This window comes from Rhinoderma darwinii, chromosome 5 (assembly GCF_050947455.1).
Source record: "Rhinoderma darwinii isolate aRhiDar2 chromosome 5, aRhiDar2.hap1, whole genome shotgun sequence".
Lineage (NCBI taxonomy): Eukaryota > Metazoa > Chordata > Amphibia > Anura > Rhinodermatidae > Rhinoderma > Rhinoderma darwinii.
In genome coordinates, this window is record NC_134691.1 from 95,412,833 (window position 1) to 95,436,291 (window position 23,459).

Genomic DNA, 23,459 nt, shown 5'->3' on the forward strand with positions numbered 1-23,459 from the left:
GCTTTTCAATACAATCTATACTAGGACCAGTCTATGAAGAGAGTTTGGCAAGGTTTGCAGTAGTCAGACTTTGAATGTGTTGCTTCTGTCTGCACAAGTCCTGATTTATATCACCTGAGCACCATATGATCATTGCTGGCAATTGGGCCTGAAACCTTATATACTGGATAGAGGGTATATTCAAACAGGACTGGTGCAGCAGAAAGCCACACCATTAGGCCGGATTGACACGAACGTGTGCGGTTTGCGCGCGCAAAAAAACGCAGCGTTTTGCGTGCGCAAAAGGTACAAAACAGCTCCATGTGTCAGCAGCGTATGATGCGTGGCTGCTTGATTTTTGCGCAGCCGCCATCATTATGACACTCTGTTTGTATGTTTGTAAACAGAAAAGCATGTGGTGCTTTTCTGTTTTCATTCATAATTTTTACTGCTGTTGCGCGAATCACGCGCGTCACACGGAAGTGCTTCCGTGTGCTGCGCGTGATTTTCACACGCACCCATTGACTTCAATGGGTGCGTGATGCGCGAAAAAAGCACAAATATAGGACATGTCGTGAGTTTTACGCAGCGAACACTCTGCGTGAAAATCACGGACTGTCTGGACAGCCCACTTGACTAACATAGGTCCGTGCGAGGCGCGTGAAAATCACACTCGTTGCACGGACGTATATCACGTTCGTCTGAATAAGCCCTTAGGCCTATTTTCCACTTATTAGGCTGGGTTCCCACGTAGCATAAACGCTGCGGAATTTACGCAACGGAATCCTCAGGAAATTCCACAGCATTTACAGTAGCAGCCAAGTAAATTAGAGTAGAAAAAATTCATGCCCGTGCTGTGGGGAAAAAACGTGGAAAAGTTGTGCAGAAAGTGTTCAATGCTGCGGGTTCTGTGCGGAGATGCTGCATGTTTGGCCCATAGACTTGAATGTGAAGCATAAATTCCGCAACAGATTTGGTTTGTTGCGTTTTGTACATTGTTTACGAAGCATTTACGCAGTACAAACCGCTAGAAATCTGCAGGTGCACGTATTCTTTTCTATAATCAATGCTTGATACTAATTTTGCTTCTAAAACCTTTGTGGAAAAACACTGTGTCTGCAGCAATATGCGCATTCAAAAACAGCGGTTTTTTGAGATTCCGTTGCAGAATATCTGCAGAGTATCCTGTAATCAGTATTTTGCATTAGTATTTGTAAGTCGAAGCCAAGAGTAAAACCTACACAGGTAAAAGGATAAGGCTGGGTTCACATGTCGCAGGTCCGCATCTTTTTGCCCTGATTTTCACATAATCACAGAAAATGACGCAAAAAACGTGTGAACCCAGACTTATGGAAGATTTGTATCTCTTCCATGTTTTGCATCCTCTCATGGTTTTGGCTTACAAATACTAATGCAAAATACGGCCATGTGAAAGTGGCCTTAGGCCGCTTTCCCACGTAACGTAAACGCTGCAGAATTTCTGCAGCGGAATTTTGTGTAGAAATTCCACAGCATTTACAGTAGCAGCAAAGTGGATGAGATTTAGAAAATCTCATGCCCACACTGCGGGGAAAAATGCAGCATAAACGCTAATAAATAAACTTGCGGTGTGGAATTTAATTTCGCAGCATGTCAATTTATGCTGCGTTTTCCTTGATTTTCTGTTGCAGGTTTTCCCATTGAATTTAATGGGGATGCAAAACCCGCAACTGAAAGCCAAGTCTTCCTGCAGTCCAGCCTCCTGGGAAGACGTTTCATCCCATGTGATCGCTACAGCCAATCCCAGGCTGCAGCGTCGCATGGCCTGCAATGTTATCGTAGGAGGTGGACAACGCATAGAGAAGACGGAGGTGGTAAGTATGAGCGCTTTCTTCCGCAACGGAAATTGCGTTACAATTGCACTGGGGTGCAGTAAAAAATCTCTTCCGAAAACGACATCCATTTTCACAACAATTTGGTGCATTTTTCGATGTCATTGTGGTTTTTTTACCGCAACCACGTGGAAAAACACACCAAATTGCAGTAAAAACGCATGCAGTTTTCGGATGCGGCCTTTCTATGTGGTTCTAACCACAGTTTAACCGCAACGTCTGAATGGACCCTGAGGCCCCATGCACACGACCGTATTTTTCCCTTCCGTAAATACTGGCTGTAAATACAGGTCCTTTGTCACACGTTTTTAACCCATATTTAACCCGTATTTACAGACCCATGACTGTAAATACGGGTCCGTTGTCATCCGTATTCCACAAGTATTTATGGACCCGTGAAAAAAGGGGTCTGGAAATTATGTCACAATCATGTCCAAACCCCTTAAAAGGGTCACATGATCCCTCAGACGCCATTTTCTCTGCTTCTCTTTATTCAAATTTTGAAATTCTCTGATGTCGCCTAGCAACGCTTCCGTAATTACGAGTGCACACACGTAGCCACCCGTAATTACGGGAGCCCCATAGACTTCTATGGGCCTGCCCGTGCCATAATTATGGCCTGAAATAGGACATGTTCTATATTTTTTAACGGCCCGGAACGCAAACAGGAAGGTACCTGTGGCCAATAAAAGTCTATGGGCCCGTAATTACGGTTGTGTGCATGGGGCCTGAGGCTGGATTTCAACATGCAGTTTTTGTTGCAGTTTGAGGGACAGTTTTTGATGCAGTTTTTTAAGCTAAAGTCAGGAGTGAATCCAAAAGGGATTCCTTTAGAGTAGGGTCCCATGTAGCGGCAGCCACATGTGAGCGTGACCATGCCCACATGCGTTGACCAATGGTCGCAAGATTTTGCCAGAGAAATCATGCAGCCATTGGTCACTGCAGGTAAGCTAGTTCTCGGTCACATGCGACCGCCGATAAATGGGACCGTACCCTTATACTTCCTATTCCTTTTAAAATTCACTCTTGGCTTTGCCTCAAACTGCACAAAAAACTGCATGTGTGGTTCCAATCTAGGGATATATTCACACATAGTGGTTGAGGTGCTGTTAAAAACGTTTTGTTCAGATGCTTTTTTTAACTGCACGTAAGCCATGCCTCCCAACTTTCAAGTACCGCAAAGAGGGCCAATTTTTTTCCTTTTAAGCCACGCCTCTAACCCCATGCAATCCCCACCCATACACACCCGGTTCAGCCCACACAGTATCATGCTCAAACAGTGCCTCCCCACAGTATAATGCCCCATAGAACCCCCACACAGTATAATGCTAAATAGTTGCCCCCACATTTTAATGCCCCCATAGTTGCCCCATAAAGTATAATGCCCCCATATAGTATAATGCCCCCATAGATGCACCCATACAGAATAAAGCCAACAGAGATGCACCCATACAGTATAATGCGCACACAAAATCCCCAGTATAGTACAATGCCCCATAGCTGCCCCATACAGCATAATGCCCCCAAAGCTGCCCTCATACAGTATAATACAGACAATTATTGCATATCCGCGGCATTCCATTGATTCTCTGCCTGGATGTTGCAGCCGCCTCACCACGCGAGACTGGGGTTAAGTGACTCACGTTCTGGTGCATTTAGAGGAGACGTTACCGCAAATTGCTGCGGTTTGCAATGCGGTTTTCGTTTATGTGGTTTTTACGGGTGAAACACATTTATTTGACTAGTTTCACCTGTAAAAACTGCACAGGCAAAAACCGCATCGGAAACTGTGGGAAATCATGGTAAAACAGAGTGCGTTCTTTACCACGATTTTTTTATGCATTTTTTTACCACATCTTATCTAATTGCACCCATCTGGAGCAGTGGTGGATTATCATATGGGCAGTTCGCCCGAACCGCACATTAAAAAAAAAATCACATTGCAGCGCGCTAGCACCGCTAATGGGGAGGAGGGGCGGGCTGAGAGGGAAAAGGTCCGCACCATCCGCCCTGCTGCCTCTCTGAGGGGGCGGCGGCGCAACTGAAACCAGCCGCTGCCACTCCCTCCTGCACTAATTGTACTTGCGTCTATAGAGCACAGGTACAATTACATGCCTGGGCGCTGAATGGCTGGGTACGTTCCGTGCCCGACCATTCAGCGCCTTACAATGACGTGAGCAGAATGAGTTGCCCCGCCAATCAAGCGCCTTTCAACTTGTTGAAAGGTGCTGATTGGCGGGGGAAGTCATTCTGCCCTGCCAATCAACGATGGTAGCATCGCGATGATGTCATCGCACCGCTTCCATTGTTGAAGGGCGCTGATTGACGGGACATATCATTCTGCCCTGCCAATCAGAGCCTTTCAACGACGCAAGTGGCGCGATGGCGACGCTCAGCCCCAGCAGACCTGCTCAGAAGAGAGCAGGCCTGCATTGACACAGGTCGGTGCAGGAACAGGATCACGGTGAGTATGTAAATTTTGTTGTTTTCAACTAAAAAGTGTGGGTGGCATTATCTACAGGAGGGGGGGCTATATGTGGGGCACAATCTATACAGTACGTAGGGCACTATATACAGGGTGCGCTATATGAAGAGTGCAATCTACAGGGTCCTATATGTGGCGCACAATCTACAGGGGAGGCTTTATGTGGGACACAATCTACAGGGGGACAGTATGTAGGGCACTATATACATAGGGAGCTATATGTAGAGCACTATCTTCAGGGGGCTATATGTAGAGCACTATCAACAGGCGGCCTATATGTGGGGCACTATCTACAGGGGGCTCTATGCGGGCACTATCTATGGGAGCACTATCTACAGGAGGCTCTACGGGGGCACTATCTACAGGGGGCTCCATCTACAGGGAGCACTATGTGTGTGTGTGTGTGTGTGTGTGTGTGTGTGTGTGTGTGTGTGTGTGTGTGTGTGTGTGTGTGTGTGGAACACAGTGTATGGTGCTATTATAATCAGGAACACAGTTTATGGCGTTATTATAATTAGAGGTGCAGTGTATGGTACTATTATATATAGGGACGTATTGTGCGGCACCATGATAACTTTATCTTTGTTTATAGATGCAGAAATGTTTGAAAAGTGAGAAGCCCAAGACATCTGAGCGGAAAACTGCCGGAGTCGTGGCCGGGAGAAGTCATAGGGGTCTGGACCGTATGGAAAAGAAAAGAAAAAAATAAGAACGAGAATATGAAATGAAGTCACCAGTAAATCACTTAATGTAAATGTTTATTCTGCCTCTAATCAGTACTGTAGTCACTGTATGATCTGCAGCGAGATGATGGGTGGTATGATATTTTTTGGGGGGAAACAGCAACTCCCAGCATATCCTTACTATTGTTTGGGCCATGCGAGGAGCTGTCGTTTTTTTTATCCATGCAGACCTATACAGCAGGGGTTGCACTAAATTGAGCTGTATTTGTGCTGGTGCTGAATTTATGTACTGAGCTTGGTTCTTGTGTTGTATTTATGTACTGAGCTTGGTTCTGGGGATGTATATATGTACTGAGCTTGGTTCTAGTACTGTATATATGTACTGAGCTTGGTTCTGGGGCTGTATTTATGTACTAAACTTGGTTCTGATACTGTCTTTATGTACTGAGCTCGGTTCTGGTGTTGTATATATGTAGTGAGGTTTGTTCTAGTACTGTATATATGTACTGAGGTTGGTTCTGGTGATGTATATATGTACTGAGCTTGGTTCTGGTGTTGTATTTATGTGCTGAGCTTTGTTCTGGGGCTGTATTTATGTACTAAACTTGGTTCTGATACTGTCTTTATGTACTGAGCTCGGTTCTGGTGTTGTATATATGTAGTGAGGTTTGTTCTAGTACTGTATATATGTACTGAGGTTGGTTCTGGTGATGTATTTATGTGCTGAGCTTGGTTCTGGTACACTGTTTCCATAAGTCCCATAGAACTGAATGATAGTTACAGAAACAGCGTAGCTCACATGCTACGCTGCTTCCGTAACTGCCATTCACTACTATGAGTTACGGAAAGTCCATGGTCAGGAAGTGGCCGAGAGGCAGCGATAGCAGAAAGAGGTAGAACAGGGTTTAGGGGGCCCGGTTCTAGAGATAGATGTGAGTCCCACCTCTGGGAACTGCACCTATTTGACAGGATCCACAGGATATGTCATAAATTTCCCTCACGGGAAAACCCCTTTAACCCCTTCCCGCTGCTTACATTCTAGGCCCTAATGACCAAGCCATTTTTTACGTTTTTCCATCGCCACATTCGAGGAGCTATAACTTTTTTATTTTTGCATCGACATAGCTTTATAAGGTCTTGATTTTTGCGGGACAAGTTGTACTTTTTAATAGCATCATTTTGGGGTACATATAATTTATTCATTAACTTTTATTAACTTTTTTTGGGGGGGATAGGAGAAAACCTGAAATTTCGCCACTCTTTTTGCGTCCTAAATCTACGCCGTTTACCGCGTGGTATAAATAACACAATGACTTTATTCAACGGGTTGTTACGATTGTAAAGATACCAAATTTGTATAGATTTTTTATGTTTTACTACTTACACAGTAAATACACTTTTTTTTCAAAATTATTTGTTTTTGTGTCTCCATGTTTGAAGAGCCATAACTTTTTATTGTTCCGCCGATGCAGTTGTATGAAGGCTTTTTTTTTGCGGGACGACTTGTAGTTTTTATTGGTATCATTTTGGAGTAGATGCGACTTTTTGATCACTTTTTATCACATTTTTCTTAAGTCAGGATCAACAGAAAACAGCAAGTTTTCCATTGTTTTTTATTTTATTTTTTACGGCGTTCAATGTGCGGGTTAAATAATGTAACAGCTTTATAGCCAGGGTCGTTACGGTCACGGCGATACCAAATATGTGTAACTTTTTTGCTTTATTGTATGCGATCGTTTTTATAATACACTGCAATACTTTTAATATCCGATCGCTATTATAATACACTGCAATACTTTTGTGTTGCAGTGTATTACTGCCTGTCCGTTTAAAACGGACAGGCATCTGCTAGGACATGCCTCCGGCATGACCTAGCAGGCATTCACTACAGGCAGACCTGGGGGCCTTTATTAGGCCCCCGACTGCCATCGGAGACACAGACACTCGGCGATCTTATCGCCGGGTGTCAGTGGGATGAGAGGGAGCTCCCTCCCTCTCTCCAAAACCGCTCAGATGCGGCACACACTATTGAGCGCCGCATCTGAGGGGTTAAATGGGTGAGATCGATACTAATATCGATCTCACACGTTCGAGCAGGGATGCCCCCAGCCCTCAGCTACCTTTGGTAGCTGAGAGCAGGGACATTTATCGGCTCCCTGCTCTGTTTACTTTATTCTGTTGCAGCGCCGTGAAAAGGCTATTGCATCAGAATAAAGCCCACTAATGACCGCCATGAAAAGGCTTATCGGCGGTCATTAAGGGGTTAAAGTGTAACTAAACTTCTAAAAAACCTACTGACATGTCATAGTGAAATGTCAGAAGTTTTGATCGGTGGGGGTCCAAGCACTGAAACCCCATGGATCGCTAAAACAAAGTGGCAGAAGCGCTCAGGTTACCGCTGTGCCACTTCCTTTCTGATCTGCTTTTCTCGGAAAGCCGAGCAAGTGGTGTACGAACGTACACCACTCAGAGGAATGCCGATCAGAAGCGAAGCAGCGTAGCATTCAATCGTGCTCTTCTGCCACTCCACTTTAGCGATCGGTGGGGGTCTCTGTGCTCGAACCCCCCACCTATTAAAAGTTCACATATCACTATGACATATTAAAAGTTTAGTTACACTTTAAAGAGAGGTGTTATAATTTTTTTTATATTATTATTTATTTATTTTCTTTAATAAAACAGAGTATCAGTGTGTTTTGTGCAACTTTCTAAATACTTTTTATTAAAAACGATTTTTACTTTTTGAAATACAGCTGCTTTATATCCTGAATACAGAGCAGCTGTATCTAGTGCTAAATCCGGTATCCGTCAGGTCACTGGCACTGACGGGTACAGTGTCAGCGGGTTGGGGGTGTTGAATTGCGTGTGAGAGGGAAGGAGGAGGCCCAAGTTGTGTCAACAGCCCAGGGCCCATGGTACACTTAATCCGCCACTGATCTGGAGATAGTGGCAGGTCCTAGAGGTAGGACATTTATGGCATATCCTTTAGAGCCCACGTGTGAGAATCATCAGGTCTTTAAACCTTTTTTGTGGCAATCTTTGGTAGCACTGATAAGATGCCCAGGGAAGGCAAGGCTACGTGGAACTCTACCTGTCGTATGAATAGGGCCTTCCATATGAAATATAGGGTTTTTTTTCCTGTCGGATTCTGTATAAGATCAACAAAAAAATATAAAAAAAACGTAAGTAAAGTTTTTCTCAAAGTTTTTATTGAGGTTGTGGTTTCCCTATTAAACTGTCCTAGTTAAAAAACACAGCATGCCTTCAAAATTGGAATTATTTTTTTTTAACTGCATGTGTGAATAGGGTAACAGTTAGTTACCGAACTACAAAAATGTGTTGAAAGCGCTAGGTGTACAAGTTCCCCTTACAATGAAACAGTAAATTACTCACTGTGAACCTACCAAACCATCATCTTCATAATCATTGTATCACAGTTAATTCTTGTTTACTATTTTTATTGTTCTTACATTAAAAATATATATATATTTTTAACCCCTTAAGGACGCAGCCTAGTTTGGGCCTTAAGGCTCAGAGCCCATTTTTCAAATCTGACATATTTCACTTTATGTGGTAATAACGTCGGAATGCTTAAACCTATCCAAGCGATTCCGAGATTGTTTTCTCGTGACACTTTGGGCTTCATGTTCGTGGTAAAATTTGGTCGATATATTCAGTCTTTATTTGAGAAAAATTGCAAAATTTAGAGAAAATTTAGAAAAAATAGCATTTTTCAGAATTTAAATGCATCTGCTTGAAAAACAGACGGTTATACCACACAAAATAGTTACTAGTTCACATTTCCCATATGTCTACTTTAGATTGGCATCGTTTTTTGAACATTATTTTATTTTTCATGGACGTTACAAGGCTTAGAACATAAACAGCAATTTCTTATATTTTTAAGAAAATTTCTAAAGCCTTTTTTTTAAGGTACCTGTTCAGCTCTGAAGAGGCTTTGAGGGGCCTATGTATTAGAAACCCCCATAAAGCACCCCATTTTAAAAACTAGACCCCTCAAAGTATTCAAAACAGCATTTAGAAAGTTTTTTAACCCTTCAGGCATTTCACAGGAATTAAAGCAAAGTGGAGGTGAAATTTGCAAATTTCATTTTTCTTTCTGAATTTCAATTTTATTCTATTTTTTTTCTGTAACAAAGAAGGTTTTACCAGAGAAACACAACTAAATATGTATTGTCCAGATTCTTCAGTTTTTAGAAATGTCCCACATGTGGCTCTAGTGCGCTCGTGGACTAAAACACAAGCCCCAGAAACAAAGAAGCACCAAGTGCATTTTGGTGGTGCTTTTTTATTAGAATATATTTTAGGCAGCATGCCAGGTTTGGAGAGGTGTTGAGGTGCCAAAACAGTAGGAATCCCCCAAAACTGACCCCATTTTGGAAACTGCACCCCTCAAGGAATTAATTTATGGTTATTGTTACCATTTTGACCCCGTAGTTTTTTCACAGCGCGTATTTGAATTGGGCTGTGAAATTAAAAGAATGACAATTTTTCCAATAAGATGTCATTTTTGATCAGAATTTCTTATTTTCACAGGGAACAAAATGCCCCATTTTGTTGCCCAATTTGTCCTGAGTGCGGCAATACCCCATTTGTGGTGACAAACTGCTGTTTGGGCCCATGGGAGGCCTCAGAAGGAAAGGAGCGCTATGTGTTCTTAGGAGTCCAGATTTTGCTGGATTGGTTTTCGGGTGCCATGTCGCATTTGCAGAGCCTCAGAGGTATCAAAGCAATGGAAACCCACCAAAAGTGACCCCATTTTGGAAACAAAACCCCTCAAGGAATTTATTTATGGGTGTTGTGACCATTTAGACCCCACAGTTTTTTCACAGAACTTATTTGAATTGGGCTGTGAATTTAAAAAAAAAAACTTTTTTCCAATAAGATGTAGTTTTGGCTCAAAATGTCTTATTTTCACAACAAATAAAATACCCCATTTTGTTGCCAAATTTGTCCTGAGTGCAGCAATACCCTATTTGTGGCCATAAACTGCCGTTTGGGCCCATGGGAGGTATTAGAAGGAAAGGAGCGCTATGTGTTCTTTGGAGCCCAGATTTTGCTGGATTGGTTTTCGTGTGCCATGTCGCATTTGCAGAGCCCCAAAGGTATCAAAGCAATGGAAACCCACCAGAAGTCACCCCATTTTGGAAACTACACACCTCAAAGAATTTATCTATGGGTGTTGTGACCATTTAGACCCCACAGTTTTTTCACAGAATTTATTTGAATTGGGCTGTGAATTAAAAAATTTTTTATTTTTTCCAATAAGAGGTAGTTTGGGCTCAAAATTTCTTATTTTCACAAGGAATAAAATACCGCATTTTGTTGCCCAATTTGTCCTGAGTGTGGCAATACCCTATTTGTGGTGATAAACTGCCGTTTGGGCCCATGGGAGGGCTCAGAAGGAAAGGACCACCATGTGGCCTACTGGGAATTTTCTGGTGCTAAGTCGTGTGTGCAGAAGCCCCTGAGGTATCAGTACAGTTGAAACCACCAAGAAGTGACCCCGTTTCACAGCGCGTATTTGAATTGGGCTGTGAAATTAAAAGAATGACAATTTTTCCAATAAGATGTCATTTTTGATCAGAATTTCTTATTTTCACAGGGAACAAAATGCCCCATTTTGTTGCCCAATTTGTCCTGAGTGCGGCAATACCCCATTTGTGGTGACAAACTGCTGTTTGGGCCCATGGGAGGCCTCAGAAGGAAAGGAGCGCTATGTGTTCTTAGGAGTCCAGATTTTGCTGGATTGGTTTTCGGGTGCCATGTCGCATTTGCAGAGCCTCAGAGGTATCAAAGCAATGGAAACCCACCAAAAGTGACCCCATTTTGGAAACAAAACCCCTCAAGGAATTTATTTATGGGTGTTGTGACCATTTAGACCCCACAGTTTTTTCACAGAACTTATTTGAATTGGGCTGTGAATTTAAAAAAAAAAACTTTTTTCCAATAAGATGTAGTTTTGGCTCAAAATGTCTTATTTTCACAACAAATAAAATACCCCATTTTGTTGCCAAATTTGTCCTGAGTGCAGCAATACCCTATTTGTGGCCATAAACTGCCGTTTGGGCCCATGGGAGGTATTAGAAGGAAAGGAGCGCTATGTGTTCTTTGGAGCCCAGATTTTGCTGGATTGGTTTTCGTGTGCCATGTCGCATTTGCAGAGCCCCAAAGGTATCAAAGCAATGGAAACCCACCAGAAGTCACCCCATTTTGGAAACTACACACCTCAAAGAATTTATCTATGGGTGTTGTGACCATTTAGACCCCACAGTTTTTTCACAGAATTTATTTGAATTGGGCTGTGAATTAAAAAATTTTTTATTTTTTCCAATAAGAGGTAGTTTGGGCTCAAAATTTCTTATTTTCACAAGGAATAAAATACCGCATTTTGTTGCCCAATTTGTCCTGAGTGTGGCAATACCCTATTTGTGGTGATAAACTGCCGTTTGGGCCCATGGGAGGGCTCAGAAGGAAAGGACCACCATGTGGCCTACTGGGAATTTTCTGGTGCTAAGTCGTGTGTGCAGAAGCCCCTGAGGTATCAGTACAGTTGAAACCACCAAGAAGTGACCCCGTTTTAAAAACGACACCCCTTAAGGCATTCATCTAGAGGTGTAGTGAGCATTTTGACCCCACAGGTATTGTGTAAAAGATAATGCGCAGCAGATTGTGCAGAGTGAGATTTGCAATTTTCTATATATATGCCATGTCAGTGTCCGATATATTGTGCCCAGCATGTGCCACCGGAGACATACACCCCATAAACTGTAATGTGGGCTCTCCCGGGTACGGCAATACCCTACATGTGGCTGTTATTAGCTGCCTGGGCACACGGCAGGGCTCAGAAGGAAAGGACCACCATTTGGCCTACTGGAGCTTTTCTGGTGCTAAGTCTTGTACGCAGAAGCCCCTGAGGTACCAGTACAGTTGAAACCCCCAAGAAGTGACCCTGTTTTAAAATCTACACCCCTTAAGGCATTCATCTAGAGGTGTAGTGAGCATTTTGACCCCACAGGTATTGTGTAAAAGATAATGTGCAGCAGTTGGTGCAGAGTGAAATTTGCAATTTTCTATACATATATGCCAATTCAGTGTCCGATATATTGTGCCCAGCATGCGCCACCGGAGATATACACCTCATAAACTGTAATGTTGGCTCTCCCGGGTACGGCAATACCCTACATGTGGCTGTTATCAGCTGCCTGGGCACACAGCAGGGCTCACAGGGGAAAGATGAGGAGGGGTAAGCTGTGCGAAGTGGATCAGAGCGAGTAAAACTGGGGTAAATTAAAAGTAAAGGGATGGATGATAAATTTTAAAACACTCTTTCATACAGAGCTCTGGTTTTTCGGGACACGTGTCACATTGATATATTGTGTCCTTCCTTATCCCCCTCTTACAGCAGACTCTGCACCTCTTTTGACTTTTTCCCTTCTTGCCAGTTTGGGGAACTTCTCCTAAAAAGTGTTGCCCTGGTACGATGCCTGTGGCCCCGCTTCCAGAAGTACTGTAAGGCTTCAGGACTTGATCTGACAAGTCCACCCCTCCCATGTACCTATTGTAGTCCAGGATGCAGTCTAGTTTGGGGGTCCCTGTACTGGTACCTCGTACAGGTACATGGGTACTGGTGTGGCATCTCCCTGGTCTTGTACTTGACACACAATATGTTGCTGCTAGATTGTGCCCTGCTCTCACCCCTTCTGAGTGTTTGCCCAAGCAGAGTCTTAGGGAGGCCTCTCAGGTTTCTTCTAGCAGTGCCGCATGCCGCAGGACTTCTGGAAGCGAGGCAGTTGAAGAGTGGGACGCTGGTATAAAAATTATCCAGGTAGAGGTGGTAACCCTGGTCCAGCAGTGGGTGCACCAAATCCCACACAATTTTTGTATTAACTCCCAGTAAGGGGGGGCATTCTGGGGGCTGAGTACTGGTGTCCTTCCCTTTATATATCCTAAATTTGTAGGTATACCCTGATGCACTCTCGCACAGCTTATACATCTTCACGCCATACCTTGCCCTCTTACCCGGCAGGTACTCGCGGAATTGAAGCCTCCCTTTCAAATGTACCAGGGATTCATCTATAGAAATACACTTCTCGGGGGTGAATGCTGGGAAAACCGGGCACTGAAATGGTCTAATAGGGGTCTCCGTTTATACAAACGGTCAAAACTGGGGTCATCTCGGGGTGGGCACGGCTCATTATGAGTATAATGTAAGAAGCGAAGTATTGCCTAATTTTTATTTTATTTTTTAGTTTCCAGCTCAGTTCTGAAGTTGCTTTGAGGGGCCTATATATTAGACACCCTTATCAAACACCCCATTTCAGAAACTAGACCCCTCAAAGTATTCACAACAGCATTTTAAAAGTTTATTAACCCTTTAGGTGTTTCACAGGAATTTAGAGCAAAGTAGAGGTGACATTTAATTAATTTAATTTAATTTATTAGGCACCATGTCCGGTTTGAAGAGGTCTTGTGGTGCTAAAACAGTGGAAACCCCCCAAAAGTGACCCCTTTTTGGAAACTAGAGACCTTGAGGAATCCATTGTAGTTTTCTTGGGGTGCATGCGACTTTTTGATCAGTTTTTATTCTAATTTTAGGTGGCGTGGTGACTAAAAAAACAGCAATTCTACTATTGTTTTTTATTCAAATTTTTTTACAGCGTTCACCGTGCGCTATAAATGACATATTCACTTTATTCTGCGGGGCGATACGATTACGGCGATACCAGATGTTTATAGTTTTATTTTATGTCTTTTGCACAATAAAATACATTTTGTAAAATATAATTTATTTTTTGTGTTACCTTATTCTAAGAGGCATAACTGTTTTATTTTTCCATCAGGAAAGTTGTGCGAGGACTTATTTTTTGCGTAACGAACTGTAGTTTCGATCAGTACCATTTTTAGGTACATGCGACTTTTTGATCTCTTTTTATTCCATTTTTTGGGAGGTGAAGTGACCAAACAATTGTGATTGTGGTACGGTTTATTATTATTTTCTCTTACGGCGTTCACCGCGCGGGATAAATAACGACATCGTTTTGTTGTTCAGGACGTTACGGACGCGGCGATACCAATTATGTATAGTTTATTTGTTTATTTATATATTTTTATTAATAATAAAGAACTGATAAGGGAAAAAGGGGGACTTTTACTTTTATTACTTTTAAATCTTTTATTTTCTTATTTTTACACAACTTTTTTTTACTTTTTCACACTTTTTTTACTTTGTCCCACTAGGGGACATGAGGGCAGGAGGCTCTGATCGCTATTCTAATACACTGCACTACATACGTAGTGCAGCGTATTAGAGCTCTCAGCTGTTCGCTGACAGCAAGCATAGTTGGTCCTGATTTTGTCGGGACCCACTAGGCTTCCGTCGATGGCGTAGCCAGAGTCCATTGTTAGGATTCTGGTTGCCATAGTAGCCATCACGGCCCGCTATCGTGTAGCAGGCCGGCGATGGCAGCTTAACCCCTAAGAAGCCGCGATCGCTATTGAACGCGGCTTCTAAGGGGTTAATCGGCGGGGACCACCGCGATCGGTCCCTGCACACTAAGCTGTGATAGCCTGCTGTCAGAAACAGCAGTTATCACAGCTCAAGCACGCGCCGGGATTAAATGGCGCCGTGTTTACTCAGGTCAGTACTATTACTGACCTGAGCGCGAACGATGTACTTAGCGCGACGTAATAGTACTGACCTGAGCGCGAAGGGGTTAATCAATCCAATTTTATTGATACGAACACAAAAATAAAATAGCACATTGACATTCACATTTCAATTTTCCAACATCGTATACAATAGTTACAGCATATCAGAAAACCCCCAACATCCCCCCCCCCCCGCACAGCCCCCCACCATATCTCCACCCATTGTTTCTAGTACCATTCCCGGCCAGAGCTCATTTCTCTTATCAAGGTTCCCCACCACCCCTTCTTTGCTCCAAGCTCTATCACCTCCAATTCCTCAGACGACTCTTGCCCTTAGTCTACTCAGTTCAGGTGACAGCACCTCAGGACAGGCCAACCATCTGCTCCATTGTTTATCAAATTTTTTTTCCGTGCCCCTTTTCGAAAATATCTTATACTCCATCAGGATATTATAATTCAACATTCCTACAATTTCCCTCATCCCTGGTGGCTCCGCGTCCAGTCAGTGTTTAGCAATGCATTTCCTCGTTTGATATAATATTTTGGCAATTGCCAGACTTGCCATTCTGTCACTCTCCAATTCTCCCACTGCTCCCAACAACATAACTTTAGGGTCTGCCGCCAATTCCCGACCATACACCTGCTTTATCAGATCCAATATTTCCCCCCATAGGGTCCTCAGGGCCTCACATGACCAAAACATATGAAATATGTCTGCCTTCTCCTCCGTGCACCTAGGACATTTAGCATCCGCTCTAATACCCATCTGTTTTAATACCCACGGGGTGCGGTACACTCTATGTATCAGGAAGAGTTGGGATCTCCTCTGCGCCAGACTGAGTTATAAGTGACATGTGGACGCTAATATCTCCTCCCACTCCTCTTCGGTCAATGGACAGACATCCTGTTCCCATTTCTCTTTTACCAGCACCATCGGGTTTCCCAGGTGTTTGGACAGTAAGCTCCTGTATGCCATTGAGATCAGGCCTTTGGTCGTGTCAGCCCGTCCCACATACTCTAGGACCCCAAGAGCACAAACCGTCAGGTCCACCACATGCGCCTGCGCCTGTAGGGCATGACGGATCTGCAAATATTGGTAAAACATACTGTGCTCCAGTGGAAATAGGTCTTTCAACTGCTGAAATGATCTCAGCACGTTATCATCATACAGGTGTTGTAATCGCCTAACCCCTGCCGACTCCCATTTTTGCATGCCCTCTAATTGATATAATTCCCACAGGACCGGATTATGCCATAAGGGACTATATTTGGTACACATTCCCACTCCCAGGATCTGTTTGCATTGCCACCATATTTTATGTATCAGGAGTAATGTTGGTTTAGCACTCACCAATCTCTTAAAGGTATGCGCTTCCAGACCCTCTAGTGGGTTGAGTCCTCCCCCCAAGTATGACAATAAGCGTGCGCTAGAGCCCCATGTCTCTGTGTCCTCCCACCCCTTAAACTGTTGGCTCTGGGCAGCCAGGTAATATATCCAGGCATTTGGCAGCGCGACCCCCCTTCGTCTTTAGGCAATTGCAGTTTCTCCAATTTAATCCTTGGAACCCCTTTTTTCCAGACCAGATCCCGAAAGAGATTGTGCAATCGTCTGAACCAGTGTTTAGGTATCCATACTGGGGAGTTATGAAGAATATATAAAACTTGAGGCATAAGGATCATCTTGATTAGATTAGTCCTCCCCAGAGCAGAGAGCGGGAGCCTGTTCCAGGCGTCCACCTTATGTTTCACCTTGAGCAGCAGTGGTAAAACATTCAAAGACATATAGTCTTGGACCCTAGCCGTCAAGTTAACCCCTAGGTACGTAAATTCAGAGACTATCGGAATCCGGGGTCCCACTCCAGTATCTAGAACAGACATGGGCAAACTACGGCCCGCGGGCCACATACGGCCCGTTAGGCTTTTTAATCCGGCCCGCCGAACTTGTCCAAATCATAGTAAAAACCTCCTTTTTTTTCCCCTTTCCCTGCAATGCCCACGTTTTCCCAATAGATGGCGCACTCAAAACACATTGACCGTTGTTAACTCCTTAACGCCGAAGGACGGATATATGCGTCCTCAGCAGCTGCTAGTTCGCGCAGGAGGACGGATATATCCGTCCTGTGATGGCGCGGGTACTGCCAGTGTACCCACGCGATCAGCGGCAGGAGCACGGCTGTTATACACAGCCTGGCTCCTGCTGCAACTGCCGGAATCGAAGCGCGCTCCAATTCCGGCAGTTTAACCCATTAAATGCCGCTGTCAATAGTGACAGCGGCATCTAATGTGTTTGACAGAGGGAGGGAGCTCCCTCTGTCACCCGATCGGCGCCCCCGCAAACAAATCGCGGGTCGCCGTCGGGTTTCCATGACAGCCGGGGGTCTAACAAAGACCCCCAGGTCTGTCTTCCGCAACTGTCTGTTTGGCGATGCCGGAGGCATGACCTAACAGGTTGCCTGTCAGTTTTACACTGACAGGCAATAATGCTTTGGTATACTAAGTATACCAAAGCATTATATATGCGATCGGCACATCGCATAGTGAAGTCCCCTGGTGGGACTTAAAAAAAAAATGTCAATCAGTTAAATAAAGTTTGTTGAAAAAAAATTAAATAATTACAGTCAAAATCAAATAAAACTACTTTTTTTGCCCAAAAAGTGGTTTTATTCAGTAAAAGTGTCAAAACAAATAACACATACACATATATGGTATCCCCGCGATCGTAACAACTTGACCAATAAAATGAACACATTAATGAAACCGCCGGATGTACGGCGTCCAAAAAACCCGCAAAAAACAACGGCAAAATTCTCTCTTTTCTCCCATTCCCCCCATAAAAAATAAAATAAAAGTTAATCTATAAGTCCTATGTACCCCAAAATAGTACTAATGAAAACTACGCATTGGCCCGCAAAAATCAAGCCCACATACGGTCACATCGACGGAAAAATAAAAAAATGACGGCTCTTGGAACGCGGCGATGCAAAAACAAGTAATTTTTTTCTAAAAGGGTTTTTATTGTGCAAACATAGGAAAACATATAAAACCTTTACATATTTGGTATCCTCGTAATCGTGCCGACCCGTAGAATAAAGGTAACATGTTATTTACGCTGCATAGTAAAGGGCATAAATTTATAACGTGAAAATTAATGCTGGAATAGCTGCTTATTTTCAATTCTCTCCTAAAATAAAGTTAATAAAAGTTAATCAATATATTGTAAGCATCTAAAAATGGTGCAATTACAAAATACAACTCGTCCCGCAAAAAACAAGCCCTTATACGGCTATGTCGACGTAATAAAAAAAAAGTTACGACTCTTGGAATGCGACCATGAAAAAACAAAAAATAATCCTTGGTCATTAACGTGCAAAATGGCCCGGTCATTAAGGGGTTAATGTGGCGCGTATTTCTCTTTATTTCACTTTAATTTTCACTTCGTTTCACGTCACCATTAAGCCCTTCGGTTTTCAAAGAGTACAATATCAGCCGTCACTTTGCCACGAAGCATGCAAACTATGCTAGCAAGCAGTCAACACAAGAACGGGCGGCTACTGCTCAGAGGTTGGCAGCTAATTTACAGAGTCAACAGAACTTTTTTCTTGATAAATCACAGTGCGTATGTTATTTTAATCTATTTACATTTCCTCCTCCCAGTATCTGCGAAATAGTATGTAAATGCCATATCTTGCATATTCCTTGAGACAAATTTATTAACTGATAAGGGCTATTTTTCACATTTGAAAGACAGTTAATAAATTGGGTTGTAGTGTTCTTACTGTGCTATGAGGTTTGCACACACTACATTTAATGCTTTAGTATATCCGGCCCAAACACTCCCTCCAAATGCTCCTGGCCCGGCCCCTCTGTCAAATTTTAGAACCCATTGTGGCCCGCGAGTCAAAAAGTTTGCCCACCCCTGATCTAGAATGTTCACCGTGTCAAGTGGCATCAGAGCAGACTTGGTCCAGTTAATATTTAATCCTGAGAACTCCCCAAACCTTGTGATCGTGTCCATTACTACCTCCAGAGTGTTCTCAGTGTCCGTCATATATATTAAAATATCGTCTGCATAAAGTGACATTTTTTCCTCCATTTCCCCATATTGCAAGCCTCGTATGCGCTCCTCCTGTCTTATGAGGCACGCCAGTGGCTCTACCGCCAAGGCGAACAGCAATGGTGACAGTGGGCACCCCTGGCGCGTACCCCGGGCCAGCGAAAATCTCTCGGACAATGCACCATTCACGAAGTTAGGGCCGAATCCCATCTTTTCTATTACTCGCCATAAGTACCCCCATTCTACACAATCGAACGCTTTCGCGGCATCTAACGTTAGCACAGCCCTTCCTCCTTGAACATCTGGTGTCGCCTGAAGATTTAGAAACAGCCTCCTGAGGTTGACAGCCGTCGATTTGGAGGGCATGAACCCCGATTGGTCTTCATGCACAACATGCTGTACCACCCTATTCAGCCGCAGCGCTAGTATCTTTGCCAAAATCTTAACATCCGATGTCAGCAAGGATATTGGTCTGTAGGACTCCGGTAATTGACTGTCTCTCCCTTCTTTTGGGAGAACCACTATCGTCGCCTCATATAGGGAGTCTGGTAGTTTACCTCTGTCAAAGCTATCCTGCAAAATACTCAAGTAGTGTGGCGCTAACTCCGTCCCATATTCCTTATAGATTTCCCCTGGTAACCCATCTGGACCCGGAGCTTTCTCATTTGCCATATCCCTTATCGCCTGTTCCAACTCCTCCAGTGAAATAGGTGCCTCCAAGCTTTCACGGTCCTCCCGGCCCAAGGTAGGCAAGTTAATGCTTCCCAGATACTCGTCCAATTGCTGTGTGTTGTAATGCACTTTGGATGTGTATAGGTCAGTATAAAACCGCTGAAATATTTGCAAGATTTGCCCCGTGTCTGTCTCCACCCTCCCCCCCTCCCCCCTAAGGCCATGAATGAAATTATTACTCCCATGCGGCTGTGCCATCCTAGCGAGTAGCCTCCCCGCCGTTTCCCCTTCTTCATAATATTTCTGTTTAAGGAATAAGCGTTTATTATCCGCCATTGCTAGTTGGTGATCTTTCAACAACTTCTGTGCCTCAACCCAATGTCTAAGTGTCTCCTCGGACCCCTCTTCTACATGTCTCCCTTCTGTTTCTGTCACCCGATCCTCTAGACTTTCTCCCAATTGCCTAGATTTAGTTTTATTTGTTTAATATATTGAATGAATACTCCTCTCAACCACGCTTTCATGGCGTCCCATAACACCCCTTGCGGCACTGACTCAGTATTAAAATTGAAATATTCTTTTATCAAGTCCCGTATTTCCCCACCATCCATCAATTTTAGCCAAAACGCATTCAGCTTCCAATTCCAGGGGTTCCTGGTAGGCCTTTCACCCACTTCCAGCGTCACCGCCATCGGAGAGTGGTTTGACAACGCCCTCTGTATATATTCAATTTGCGCTATGTACGGCACTGCTGAAGCTGAGCACGAGAACTGCCTCACCCCTGTGTGCTTATCTCTCCAAATATCCCGCAAACCCAATTCCTCCATTAATCTTCCAAAGGCAGTCAGGTCACCCCTTTGCCCTCCCCCTCCCCTATGGAACCTATCCAACCCTTCAGACATCACTGCATTAAAATCCCCCATCACGATTAGAGGTACCTCAGGCCACCTGGAGAGTTTCTCCGTAACTCGTTTAAGTACAATGTTAGAATAAGGCGGAGGGATATACAGCACTACTAGAATACACTCCCAGTGATATATAGTACAGTGCACTCCCACATACCTCCCCTCCTCATCAGAGAAAGACAAATGACAAACAAAGGGAAGGCTCTTATGTATCAGCAAACTCACCCCACTAGAATAAGTCGTATGAAAGGAGTGAAACCCATGTGCGATCCACACTCTCTGCAATAAGGACACAAATTCTCTAGTCAGATGCGTTTCTTGCAGCCCCACTATCAGGGCATTTTGCTGTTTAACCCAGTTAAAGATTGCCTGTCGTTTCCTAGCTTCCCGTATTCCCCGGACATTCCAGGATAGACATTTAACCGATCCCATCAGGCCCCATATCATTGAGAAATCTGTTACTACTCCAGCCTGCTCCAGTCAAGATATTAGGCGGTGCGTTTCCTCCCTCTCCCCCTCCCCCCCAACAAAACCTCCCCTCCGAAAAGGGTCAGAGCGACATGTACTGTCTCTCCTATCCAGCAGAAACGCACCATAGTGCGAACTTTTGACATGCCCTATTGGCATCTCCCTTTGAACCATTTAACTTTCTCACCACTTCCAGTGAGCGCTGGCTCCCACTGCTATTCGTATGTAATAAACAATCCCACACAATCAGCAGAATTTACAGATACATTAGGTACCCAGTAATGATCCCACAATATCATCGCCATCAAGTGCGGCCACTCTGTTAAAAGGATACCACCCTGCTGTGTTTCAGACAAGGGTGTTCACACACCGGAGAACTGCATAAGAACATATAATGTACTACAGTCCCGCAAACGCCAACATGGCTCCAGACTTCACCGCCTAGGAGGGCTTTCACGCATCCTCTTCTCCAGCCGTTCTCCGCAGCCGTGCCTCATTGCTATCCAGCCATCTGGCAGCTTCTCTGGGGTTCTCAAAGAATGAAGCAGTCCCAAATGCAACCACCCGCAATTTAGCCGGATACATCATGGAATATGGTATGGCCAGGTTCCTCAGACGCTTCTTTACGTCCCAATATTGCAGCCGCTTCTTCTATACTTCTGCAGAGAAATCCGGATAAAAGGATATTTTAGCGCCATTAATGGAGATATCCTGCCGTTCCCTTGCCTTCCTCAGTATCTTATCTCTGTCCTTGTAGTGTAACAGCTTCACTAAGACCGGTCTCGGGGGTCTCCCCGGTGGTCCCGGTCAGGTAGGTACTCTGTGCGCCCTTTCAACAGCATATAAAGGAGACAGCTCTTCCCGGCAAAACTGCTCCAGCAGTCATTTTTCAAAAAACTCATCCGAGTTATTGCCCTCCGCTTTTTCCGGCACTCCTACCAAACGCACGTTGTTTCTGCGTAACCGGTTTTCTAAATCATCCGCCTTAGCCTGCAGGGCTACCACCGCCAAGGAATGAGACTGTACATCACGTCTGAGCTCCGGCAGAACATCTTCCACTTCAGACACTCTCCCCTCAACAACTGTGGTTCTTTCTGCCACTTTCTGTAAATCGTTTCGTAACCGCAGAATATCTTCCTTCAGGCCTCCCACCTGCCCAGTCAGCATAGATAAGATCGAGGAATTCTGCTTCACCGCTGCAAGTATGTCTGTGAGGGAAGGCTCCTTCACCTGGTCTCTCCTGTGATGCGTTCTGACTCCATCTTCCTCAACTCGCATGTCCCGCCGCTGACTACCCAGCTCTTCCTCCTCCTCACTCACCGTGTCCTCTCCCAGCACGGAGTATCTGGAGCCCGAGGCCATGCTGTCTGCCTTCCCACTGCTAGCCACCGGCGTTAAAAATATATTTTAATTAAGAAGGAAACATATTTGACCACAACTAAGGCTGGGTTTAGAAATACATTTTACTGGTATGATCTGGCCAAGAAAGTCAGATTCTAGTGATAATGCTAGTGTAAACCTTGAAGGGTAGGTTCACACAGGACAGATACGCTGCATAAAGGCACGCAGCGTATCCACCCTAGCGGCCGCAGAGAATTCCGGATGAATGTCCGATGTGGAAAACAGAAGCAAAAAAACAAAAACGCCCATACTTACCATTCGACGTTCTGTAAACCGGCCTCCTGGGATGATGTTTCATCCTATGTGACCGCTGCAACCTGAGATTGGCTGCAGTGGTCACATTTGATGAAACGTCATCCCTTGGCGCCGACCTGGATGAAGAAGCACAGAATTCTTGGTAAGTATAAGATTTTTCTCAGCTTTTCAGCTGCAAAAATCACATCTGCCATTTTTTTGCGGGTTTTACCTCCCCATTGGATTCAAAGGGGGAAAATCCGAAACACAAAAGCAGCGATTAAACAAATGCAAGTGACATGCTGCGGATTTAAAAAAAAACACTGCAGTTCAATTTGTAAACGTTTTTTCCGCTTATTATTTACACAGCGTGGGGATGAGATTTGTTTAAATCTCATCCCCTTTGCTGCTACTGTATTATGCTGCGGATATTTCGCAACTAAATACGTTGCAGAAAATCCAAAGTATTTATGCTGGGTGTGAACTTACCCGAATATATAGAAATATTTGCCTGCCGGCAAAAGGCCCTTTTTAACAACTACAAGCAAGATAAAAGAACAAATTTTTATTAGGCTATTATAGCAAAGACACACTACATAGAAATTAAAAGTTATGTTCACTGCTGATAGTAACCAGCATAGTGCATTGTGTGCCAGTAGCAAGATTCAAAGTGTCAGTAGCAAGATTCAAAGTGTCAGCGGCTGCAGCTACTGACACTTTGAATCTTGCTACTGGCACACAATGCACTATGCTGGTTACTATCAGCAGTGAACATAAATTTTAATTTCTATGTAGTGTGTCTTTGCTATAATAGCCTAATACAAATTTGTTATTTTATCTTGCTTGTAGTTGTTAAAAAGGGCCTTTTGCCGGCAGGCAAATATTTCTATTGATTGTTAATTAGCCCACCAACTATCTGGGTCTTGCTTCCATTATTATTGAACTTACCTGAATAGGTACATTTTCTAAACTACTAAAAGATTTTGTAGTTGGATCAGTTCTGACCGGCATAGTAGTACATGAACATTGACTGAA